The 11,982-nt window shown below is 38.9% G+C and overlaps 1 long non-coding RNA gene across 1 annotated transcript; it reads right to left on the bottom strand.

Annotated features, from left to right (window-relative positions):
• Window positions 1-1,701: 1,701 nt before the first annotated feature.
• Window positions 1,702-11,751, bottom strand: LOC149460413 (uncharacterized). Its single transcript, XR_016313076.1, has 2 exons — window positions 11,579-11,751; window positions 1,702-2,340 (listed from the first exon to the last, which is right to left on the bottom strand). It is a non-coding gene; the product is annotated as an uncharacterized LOC149460413 (long non-coding RNA).
• Between the last annotated feature and the right edge of the window lie 231 nt (window positions 11,752-11,982).

Consider the following 11,982-nt stretch of genomic DNA (forward strand, 5'->3'; position numbering starts at 1 on the left):
TGGAAGGCCACACCGCCAGCCTTGGTTGTGAACAATTACTTTGCAAGAAAAAGCCATGTTCTCTCCTTTGACATTTTTAGCAGCAGGCCTACTTGTACACAGAGACCCGGACTGATTTACGGTATGAAAATAAAAGCACTGCGATTTGTACAATCCATTTATTACGCAAATCAGAAAAATGCTTAGTGTCTCCAAAGTCCATCCTCATCTGGTTTTATTTTAATCTCACTCTGAGCCACATATGAAATGTTACTTGGCTGTTTTCATTCTCACAGTCGATCTTGATTAATGGCTTTGAAAGTAAAAATAATTGGCCTGCCTCAGATTTCTTTTATAACTTGTTCACCAAGAATGCAAGCGTGGAAAGTGATCCTAAACAGAAGGAATGCATTACACTGGCTCTGAGAAAAAGCAGCCCACTTCTTCCCTCAATGTATATTTTTCTAACAGGCGCCTCCTTGACCGTCCATATGATTGTCGATACGACAAGCCAAAACCTTATGTATGCTCCATAAAAGTGACCAGTTTACAATAGTGGATACTTAATGCCACACATGCTCAACTAATAAAAGTAGGTCCGAGCAGCACAGCCTGCAAATCTTGTAAGGTAAATTATAATGGAAACAGTGAGCAAGGAAAACAGAGGTGGAGATTAAGAAGGCCTAATTGTCTCTGTATTTTACATTAGTGGCCTTTAAGGACACCCCTGAGATATTTTGTTATGAATTTGTAATAATTTGGCCATATCCAATGTCAAAGTCAGTGGTAGGCGGTTTGGAAAATCACTTTAGGATGTGATAACACTAAAAAGAGGAACTTAAGGGCACGTCTACCTTTTTTTTTTGTGCTAGGCTTTCAAATATTGCCCAAGGCAGGAAGAAATGATGGCAGTGTTTTCTTTACAGAAACAAAGGATTAAAAGAACTTTTGGAAATTAGGTTAGGAATTTTTGGGCAGAAAAAAAAACAACAACATAGGCATGACTGACGACTGTCCCCAGTTTCCAAAGATGGTATCTGGTTTTGATAAATATATCCCAGGAAACATTTTCTTTCCTGGGAATAGGCCTGTATTTATTTTGGCCTTTTAGCAAACCAAAAAAGGGCCTCCCTTTAAAGCTGAATTCCAGGAAAATATAAGAGACAGAGATTAATAAAGCTTTGTATTCAATTATACATAATTTTATATTATTTTAATCTTCAAAGCTCAACTCCAGGAATTAAACAAAATCCACCCTTGCAGTGCCCCTCCTCCCACCCCACTGCAAGGGTTAAATGCTCCTGAGGTCCAGGGGGAACTGTAGAGGAAAGATTACTTACATTACCTTCACTCCAGCTGACTCCAGTTCTCTCCTCATCTCCCTCCAGTACTCTGGGCTGTGAGTGGCCCCTTGGTGTCATCATGTATAATGCAGGGCTATTCACCCTGCATTGTGCATGGAGGAGACAGAAGTGTGACTAGGGGAGATGTAGCACCAGGAGCTAATCAGTCCAAGGAGCCTGCTGAAGGAAACAGCAGAGACAGAATGATGAGCTAATCAATCTTCTTCTCTTTTAAATGTCCAGCAACAGGTTGGGGGTAGAGAGGAGAGCTGTTAGTGTTATTGTTGGTGTTAAAAGATTATTAGTGATCTGAGTGTGAGGTATGAAAAAGATGCATCCTGCAGTATCTGTATTTAAAGAGGAGAGCAGAAAACACATGTTGCTCACTTGCTCGTTCCCAGTTTAATGTGTTTACCAGAAATGGATCACATTATGCAGATAATTACTTTATTTATAGTGGTCGCGCAGGCCACATGGAAAAGCACATCAATTTGAATTTGAGAATTATCATTACTAACATATAGGTGACTAAGTAGAGAATGTGAGTGTCAGGACAAACACAAAACTGAACAAAGATAGCATAAACAAAGTGTGACTAATCTGTATTTAAAGAGGAGAGCAGTAAACACATGTTGCTCACTTGCTCATTCTGAGGTTATTGTGAGCTTGTTGGTATTAGTCTCCTGAAGTCGCACTACAAATCATTACAGCTCTCTCTAGCTGAAGCCTATTAGTAGTATTACTGGAAGGTTTATTTATTTATTTACTTGCTACATTAGTTAACTGCAACATAGAAAATTCAGATCTTCTGTCCTGCCAGACTGGGCTGTTTAGTGTGGCAGTGCTGTGTAAATCTTGAGATTGATGAAAAGAATAATTTTGCTGAACAGTCCAAGCTTTAGGGAGTCAGATTTGTCAATACAAAGTGCGAAGGATAGCATCTGATTTTGAATTGGAGCTGGATTAGCCTTGGATATCAAACCTTGCCTGTAGAAACGAGGCAACAACAGGATGGTGTCTATGTTTAATGAAAGACAGAAAAATATATTATTATTATTATTTTACACCAATCAGAGGCTATCACAGCGATCCGGTGACCCAGAATCAGAAGTTCTGGGTCCTAATTGTTAGCACTCTCTAGCACAAAGACAGACATGCAAATATGTGAAAAAAAGCCCAGTGCAGTGTGGCTATATATTTGCTTATGCTGAGCGGGAAGGGGTTAATTCACATTTCTACATTGTTAACCCTTTGCAACTATGTGACAATACAAATATACTTCCTCATAGACCACAGGATCATACATTAAAAGCAGTTTTGTTTTTTTGTTTTTTTTCCTCTATGAGTCCTCATGCACACTGGACATTTTGATAACGTTGGTAATGTTAGCTGTGTAAAGTCATGTTAAAAACGTGAGTTTTTCAGCTTTCTTTTAGATTTTAGCAGTGTTTTCCTGCATTTTTCTGCATTTGCTAGCTTTTTTTAGCTTTTTTTTTTTACCAAAAGAAATGGGTTTTTTGGTCAAAAAAAGACCAAAAGCACCTGTTTGTGGCGTTTTACCGCGTTTTTCCACATTTTTCAGAGTTTTTCAGCGTTAGAGCATTTTTACAGCTAAAAAAACTCCCCACTAGTCCTGGGTTTTTTTTCCAGCCAAAAAACGTCCCAGCCAAAAAACATTGATTACAGTCTATGTGTGCATGGACACATAGGATAACATGCTGGGGGGTTTACTAGCTGTAGAAAAAACGTCAAAAGCCAAAAACAGTCTCTGTAAAAACGTCAAGTGTGCATGAGGACTGAGAGTCAATTATTTAAACCAGCAAAATTAACAGGGTATATTGTTTACTTCTTCAAAAACAAGATAAAATGTACAAGGATGTTTCACTGGGAGCCACACAAATTGGCTTTTATCACATATCTCAAAGAAACAATGTAATTTTCCTCATCCTGCTTTCTTATTTCTATCAGCAAGGTAACATAGTTATTCAATATTTGAATTTATATTGCTTTAACCTTCTCCAGACTACCTTCTAACAGTCAAGTATTATTTTGTTATTTAAAGCTGCTATCATTTTTACATCCATTTGGGAACAAAAGTACCAGATCTTGTATATGAATTTGCAGCATCACAAAGTGCTTGGAAAGCATTGTTTATATAATAAGGACCTGCACTACCATTGCAATGAAAGGTTTAGCTCTTTTCATTTATCATATTTTGAACTCTTTTGTGGAATACACAATAGACATGTTCTATGTTCTATCAGGAAATCAGAAATATATTTTCTCCAAAGTACATTAAATAAAGAAAGAAAAAAAAAAACAAGAAAGGTTCATGTTGATTTTAACTAATGCAAAGAGACCCTGCAACCAAACTAAAAAATTCCAGAAAAAGGCACAGCAAAACTAAGTATTTTAAATGCTCGTGGGCCTTTGGACTTGCTAGAACATTTTACTAGCTTGACTAACTAACTCCATACCACTCTACTCACATATCATTGCCCTTGTCTCTTTTGGAAATGTCTAATTACTCTCTGTTCTGGACCAACTGATTTGCCCCACCCTTCCAGCATAACCATTTATGTACCTCCTGGGGAAAGAGGGAAGGGGAATACTATAGAGTAACAGATCTAAATATGCTGGGGATGATGACATCACATTCAAGATAGCGGTGCCCAGAAGCAAACTCAGGACTTTTGGCATCTGCACAAAGGAGGCTTCTGCTATTAATTAACAATATATGTCAAATGCACATAAAGTCTTTTTCTTCAGTGCCTTCTTGTTATTGGTCTTACAAAACTGGCCTGTATATTTGGGTTTAGCAATGGTAGTATCTGTCCCTTTAGACTTTTTTTGGCTATTGTAGGCAGACTACTCTGTTTTGATAATTAAATGGCCAGTCCAATAATATATCTGTTTTCGGTAGCTGAGAGTTAAAGACCACCCCTGGGTACTTTTGTTTTTCTACAATGATATCTACACAAAGGACTCTTCTACAATTAAATAATACAGTGCTATAAAAAAGTATTTGCCCCTTCCTGATTTTTTACTTTTTTGCATATGTGTAACACTTAAATGATTCAGATGTGTAATACTTAAATGATTCAGATCATCAAACAGATTTAAATATTACACAAAGATAACCCGAGTAAATACACAATGCAGTTTTTAAATGATGATTTCATTTATTATCAAGAAAAAAGCTGTCCAAACCTGCCTGGCCCTATGTGAAAAAGTATTTGCCCCCTCTCTCGCTCAGCCATGAGCGAACTGTGATTAACAACATTTTTTGGAAAGCCAAGTTAAATTTCTTTTGCCACACCCGAGCCCAGCATAGATGGGACATGTAGATCAGCACATGGTGTACTTTTTTATTTCATGCTTGCTGTTTGCCATTCACAAAGCACAGCCTATGATAAGTGTCAGGAACAGGGGCGGACTGACCATTTGGAAACTCGGGCACTGCCCGAGGGCCCGGGGTCAGTAGGGGGCCCCATGAGATGCCCCTGGTACCTTTTTCATAGGCTATTTTGAGTTTGGGCAAGGACACAGGGGCCCCATGATCCCCTATTGTCCGGGGGCCCCATGAGTTGTCAGTCCGCCCCTGGTCAGGAAGATAAAATGCATGCCAATGCTCAAAGATCTGTGCATGCGCATGGAGCAATTCGCTGACCAGTACACAAAGTCTTGGCTGTGTATGCATCTGTTTGTATTGGCAATGTCCAGCAATGGCTTTTTGGTTCCCAGAGGCTTATTTCAAGCATAACAGAACTAAGGGGAATTGCTGAGTGGTTGTCAGCTTCAGTGGCTTGTGACCAGATACATATCCCAATTATCCTGTGCTTTGATCTGGCTTGCCTGCTGACTCCACTTGATTCTGATCACTTGGCTTGTGTTCTGACTCTATCCTCTGTCTGCTGCTTTTGTACTTTGCCAATATGATATAGACTTTGGCCTGACTACTGGGAAGGTTGGACAGGGGCTGTAAGTGAAGTCCTCTCATCAGCTCTGGCTCTACCAGGTACGTGACAATAAGATTGCTTCCTGCTGGGGAGATTCATCCCTCTCTATTTGTCCTGGTATTCATTGTCAACATGGCAGACAGTGAAAGAAGTTTGACATTTTACAGTTGTCACAGCAACAGAGAAAGATGGGAGATCTTTAATAAAGGCACCTGTTCCAGTGACAATCCAGGAGGGATTTTTCTACACTTTGGAGATATGTCAACTTACTTTTGTGTCTCCAGGACAGGAAGTGAAGATTAAAAAAAACTGACAAGGGTTTCAACCATCCCTACTCTATCCAAAAGTAAAAAACAAAACAATGTTTGTTTTAGACATGCCTCAAACCATCTGTCAGTTTCTTAAATCTTCAAGAGCTCTATTGGTGACTGCAGGGCTTTTTTTCTCAGAGAATAGGTGGAGGAACTCCCCCCTTATGGGTCACTTCTTGTCTCCACCCACCTCTGAGCAACTTTTTTGGTTCCACCCCCTACCCACCTCCCAGTACCACTCCTGTTAGAGAACGCAGAGCCAAGTATAATTTTGTGGTGCTAAATAATTTGTATGGAATTTGTTAATGATAACAAGAAAAGCAGAAAAATAGATCCCCCTCTGCCAGCAGCATTAGACCCCCCAGCAACAATAGAATCCTTCAATAACAATGGACTCCCAAAACAAAATACCATCCTAGCAGCAATAGACCCCCACCAACTACAACAGATCTCCCAGCAGCCAGCATCAATAGACTCTCCAGTAGCCAGCAACAGTAGACAATAGACCCCTCCCTCAACAATCAATCCCTTCCAGCAACAATTGACCCCCATCAACAATAGATTCCCCACAAGCAACAATAGACCTCCCCAGCAACAACAGACCACAACACAAAAAAAATCCCCTTCAGTGACAATAGATCCACCCAGCAGTCAGCAACAACAGATCCTCTAGCACACCCCAGCACCCCTTGCCATTACATACTTTCAGTGGTGGAGGTGCCAGAACTGTGTTCCCCTGCAGTCCTGCTGAAAAAAAGCCTGGGTGACTGGCACAAATTCCCATTAAAAAAAAAAACTTAAACCAAAACCGAAGTCAAAAAGCCTCCTCAGCATCTGTGAATCTTCAAAATATCATATATAAACTTGATCCATCTCTCACAAACAATTCTTTTGTGTCCACGTGTACCTCAAAAAGAAGAAATGGCTACATATAGTGCATTATCCTCAAGAATATATAGCAAAATCAACTATCAATGTGCACTTGTGTTCAAAATGTATTTATAAAAAATCACCCAGTGTCCACTGAATATAGCTGAATTAAATACTCTTACCCTAAAGTGCACATTGATAGTTGATTTTGCTATATATTCTTGAGGATAATGCACTATATGTAGCCATTTGTCCTTTTTGAGGTACACGTGGAATTGTTTTTGGGAGATGGATCAAGTTTTTATATGCTTTTTTGAAGATTCACAGACGCTGAGGGGGTTTTTTGACTTTGGACTTTTTGGGGAGAAAGTATGACTTTTTGTGCGTCTAGGAGATTTATTTATTTGATTTGATTTTGTTAGTAATTTTGTGGGTACACCAATTTTGATATGCATTAAACCAAAACAAGAGTCTCTTTAGTCCTTGAGGTAACAGCCTTCACTGACAGTTTACAACAGTTTACAAACAATAACCACTAAAACAGAAACATGAAAATAAGTTATTTCATAGGGCTGACAAACAATAGACAAACATGCACAATACATAGGGGCGATTTACTAAAACTGGGAAGTGCAGAAGCTGTGCATGTTAGCCAACCAGCTTCTAACTTCAGCTTGTTCAATTAAGCTTTGACAAAAAACAAACAAACTGGAAGCTGACTGGTTTCTATGCAGAGCTGCACCAGATTTTGCACTCTTCAGTTTTAGTAAATCAGCATCATAGTATTTTCTGGTCAATCACGCTTTGTGAATACCATTAACAAAATAGATCTTCCTGCAATTTAAACATATTGCGATTAGTAAATATTGCTAAAATTGGTAAGCTGGATCTGTTATTGTACAATAAATAAATTATCTCTGCGCATTAAAAGACTAAAATAAAAAATAGACTTAGTAACATGTTTTTGAATGACTAATATCACTGTTTTTGTGATATCCACGGTCTTTTGAAAGTGTGCATTATCTCAAATGTTTTGTTGAATAAAAAGTATTTGTATAGTTTTTTTCTATACTGATCATAAGCGGTTCATGGCTATAGAGTATACAGTATACTGTACATATACAATACTTATACTGTATTAGTTTTTGTATATTCAAATTGTTGAGTCCATTAAGTAGGCTTTTGAAAAAAAAATGATTTCTTTCCTATTAAATACCACAAGGACTCTAACTTTGTTTTGCATTCAACAATTCACCCTTTCTTTATCTGATAAACCTTACAGTGAATGTTTGATGTTGAATAATGGCCAGGTAATTATAATGAATTGTTACCTGTTATATTACCCTAAATCCATTTATCAATTGAGAATATATTCTATTAGCTAATTTAGTTAAAATAAAAAGTGTTTCTAGCATGAAAAAGAACTCTTATGTGAGATGGGGAAACAGCTCTCATTGTTTGAACACTGTGTGGAAGTAAATTAATGTTTTGACTGACATTCTGCGGTTTAGCCACAAGATGCCACTGTTTTTCTAACAGCCTCAGACTGCATAGATATTTGTATATTCATGAAGAGGTGGGGTTTTGCACACAGAGTTGGAGAGAACAGGAAGGAGAGAGAGAAGCCATGTTTTAGAGCATGGTGAATAAGGGGCCGTGTGAGCTGAGAATCTGATGACATACAGGTGTGAGAGCATCCTTCAGTAACCAGAGATTGCTGCCAGGAATGCTGATGAGATTGCTGCTAGGAAGCTGATGAGATTGCTGCCAGGAATGCTGATGAGATTGCTGCCAGGAAGGCTGTCGAGAGCAGAGGAACTAAGCAACATATACGGCAAGACCGCATGCTTGTTGGAGAGACATTTGTTCTGTTCAGAGTCACCAGCAGATGAAAAGCAGACCTGGGTCGGTAAGATCGTGCACGCACCTCATTTCAGTGTTGGCGCCTTGAGACTGAGTCCAGGCCTATAGTTAGTTAGTTAGGGTCTCTGTTTGTGTCAGGCCACAAGTGTTGTTACTGATTATTGGAAGGACTCCACAACTTAAAGTGACATTTCACATTGGAGAGCTGATAAAATCCTACAAACTCAAGTCAGACTGGCGTTTTGCTCAGAAGGAATACTCAGGCATATGCTACAGGACCAGTTATGGGAGGGGGAATACTGTAGATTTGTGTAAGATTGTAAGCTGTTGTGCTGCATCACAGGCTAGCCCATACCATACACCCATACACTGATTCCTGCTCTTTTAGAGTAATAACAGGTAAGGTGTGGCAGCTTATTTGTGCCCACCAGTAGGTAAATTACTTCACTTTCTACCTTCATCCATCAGAAGGTGCCATGCTGTGCAGCACAAGGGTCTCAGCCTTTGGGCTGGGTGTATGTAAATTTATTGTATGTTTCTAGCATTTGTGGTTGTGCTTATTTGCCACATCTAAGTAAAATTCTGTTGTGGCAAAAGCTGGTGTTGGGGTTGCTTTCCTCGGTCGTGACTTCACTGTATCCTGGGGAGCCCAACCCAGTACATGGCTTACACTTACATGTGCTGCAGTTGTCTTGATCTGTGCAAGTTTTCTCTGATTTAATCTGTGCAAGTTTTCTCGATAAGCATGATGTTAAACGTAGGATAGATCTAGGTGTTGATTTACTAAAGGAACATAGTTTGTGCACTGCAAGTGCAGTTGCTCTCAATCTGAGGGGAAGCTCTGCTGATTTCTATAATCCAATCATGTGCAAGAAACAAAATTATGATTTTTTAAATTTTCCTTGCATGTGATTGGTTATTCTTTGCAAAGTGAAGCTTTACCTCGATTACTAAACTCTGAAGCAACTACACTTGCACTGCACAGTATATTTGCATTTAGTAAATCAACCCCATAATCAGGGGCGGACTGACAACTCATGGGGCCTCCGGGCAATAGGGGATCATGGGGACCACTGTGTCCTTGCCCAAACTCAAAAAGCCTATGAAAAAGGTACCAGGGGCATCTCATGGGGCCCCCTACTGACCTTGGGCCCTCGGGCAGTGCCCGAGTTTCCAAATGGTCAGTCCGCCCCTGCCCATAGTCTCAATGGGTTTGATTACTAATTGCATTGAGGCTGTTGACTTTGCAAAATGAAAACTAACACATAATGGGCTTATTTACTAAAACAGGAGAGTGCAAAATCTGGTGCAGTTCTGCATTGAAATCAAACAGCTTTCAGGTTTTATTTCCCAAGCTTAACTGAACAAGCTGAAATTAGAAGCTGACTGGTTACCATGCACAGCTGCGCCAGATTCCGAGTGCACCAGTATCAGTAAATCTACCACAATGCCTGTGTTTAGTTTTAATACCCAATCAGTTCTAAGCAAATTAAAAAGCTGCCGTTTTGTAAACACGATTGGTTGGTGGAAGTGAACATAGCTTGATCTCTTTTACTAATTTCAACAGAGTCTGCTAATTTAGTAAATCGACCCCAATGTATGATAAGGTACCCTGGTATTAGACTGTACTGTATATAAGTTGCTTTTTCAATAAAAAAGGTGATTAAAGTGGTAACCAATAAATATCAGTAATATCAGTAACTCGTTATTTTAAAACAATTTCCTCCTTTTAATCAGACTGCTGATCTCCTTTGAGGCAGGTTAAACAGTATCCACACACATTTCTGGGGTAGTAGGTAAACGTCTCTGCTTTATATGCATTCCACCCCCCTAAAACCATAAAATGGCTCCGTAGACATGATTTGAAAACTGGGTTTGTAGCATGCAATCTGTGCTGCGTGTCCTGTGAATAAATTAGCTGCTATAAAACTTTTATTTCATTATATCAGAACTCTCTAAATCTTATGAGTACCAAATTTACACAACATCCTAGCATCCACCCAGAGCCCAAAGGAGTATAGACTAAGCTAAGCTGATTCTTCTCACAGAATTAGCTCTGCAGAGTCTGCGAGGAATAACATTATTATCCTAAAATAGAATGTATTTGCATATTTTTTTGTCACAAATAAAAAAAGAAGGTGGTTTATTTCTAATTTATGAACAGTATGCGGAACCATGCAAATCATTTCTTTACATCCCCATTGCCACAATCAGAACTGCTGGTGTATAGTACGAAAATACTTTTTTTTATAGAGACTTCTCTGCATCCTGAAAACAGATGCTACAGGCAGTTAGTTGCATTCAGATGCAGAAGACATGGCTTCTATGGAAGGGATTATTTGTAAGGCTATACCCTCTACATGTTAATAGAAGGCAGCCATAGTAACTAAAGACATGCAAATCATGCCTGTTCTGCCTTTTTTACACCTAATTTATCTGTAGATTTTAAACATAACTTATAACTGAGCATTGATTAGTATTTTTAAATCCAGAAACTAAATGCACCATTTGCTCACTGTTTATTACTGCAATATAGCACTAATTGTTAACATTGCTTGCTGCTTATAAATTTGTCAAAACCACCTTTTTATCCGGCCAGATTAAGCCAGTCACAGTGCTTGTTGTAGTTGAGGACAACTCTATGCACTGGGTCCTGGAGCAGAAGTAGCGTTGTCACACCAGTGCGCTCACCTGTTAGTACTCTACAGCATGCTGTGCCTATCACCATCATTCTCATCTTCTTGGCAGCCCAGAAGACTATAAATGACAACTGCTTGTGTAGGGAATCTCACTGTTAACCCTAGGGTTGTCTGTTTGGTGACATGGTGCTGTATTCAGCAGTGAGGCCATCAGAAGACACTGAGCACCACTGACTGTTTCCGCTCATCACCCTTGCAGCTGTCACCTCCCAAAAGAAAATAGCAGTCATGTAATCACTATAATTACATTTTGTAAAAAAAACTGCTATTTTAAATGTGTTTTTTTTGTGCTATTATCTTTTTAAACAGCATCTATAAGGTACTGACAAGGAGTGCATTTTTTATTTTTCTGGCGGATGGTTTACAACTGATCTGAAGTTTAACTCACTCAAAACTATAGCGTGGGCAAGGGTTAGAATTTTCTTGTGAGGGTTTTAATTTTTCTTTTCCGATTTTCTGTGTGGTCTTCAAGACTGCAAGTCAACAGAATGTCCTTGACAAAGACACAGAGTGCAGAAAAAGTAGATAATATCCAGTCAATATACTTATCTTACCAAAGTTTCCTCCCATGGCATCTAGGCAAGGGCGACATCATCCTCCTAACATCAAGTTCAAAGGGAATACTGAGCAGCTCAAAGCTCATGAGACACTTCTGTACTGTACAGGAGCTCTTGCAAGATTTTGACTATATAGCATTCCTTGGGATCTCATTGGAAGGATCGTGGCATTACCCCTGCAGAACAAAAGTTACAGGAATGATAAGTATATTGGATATAAATCCTGTATAATAATAATTATTATTATTATTATAATAATGTAACTTGTAGTGCAAGGTCTGCTTTAAGTAAACCCACATAAATTATTTTCTATGTGCAGGCTTGAAATGAAAGGAAGTCTTGTGTGAACTCTTTCTATTGATAATATTTTCTTACACAATGCTTGTTTCATCTACAAGTAT

The sequence above is a fragment of the Staurois parvus genome, unplaced genomic scaffold, assembly GCF_062004578.1.
Source record: "Staurois parvus isolate SC_StPar_1 unplaced genomic scaffold, SC_StPar_1.0 ptg000230l, whole genome shotgun sequence".
NCBI lineage: Eukaryota > Metazoa > Chordata > Amphibia > Anura > Ranidae > Staurois > Staurois parvus.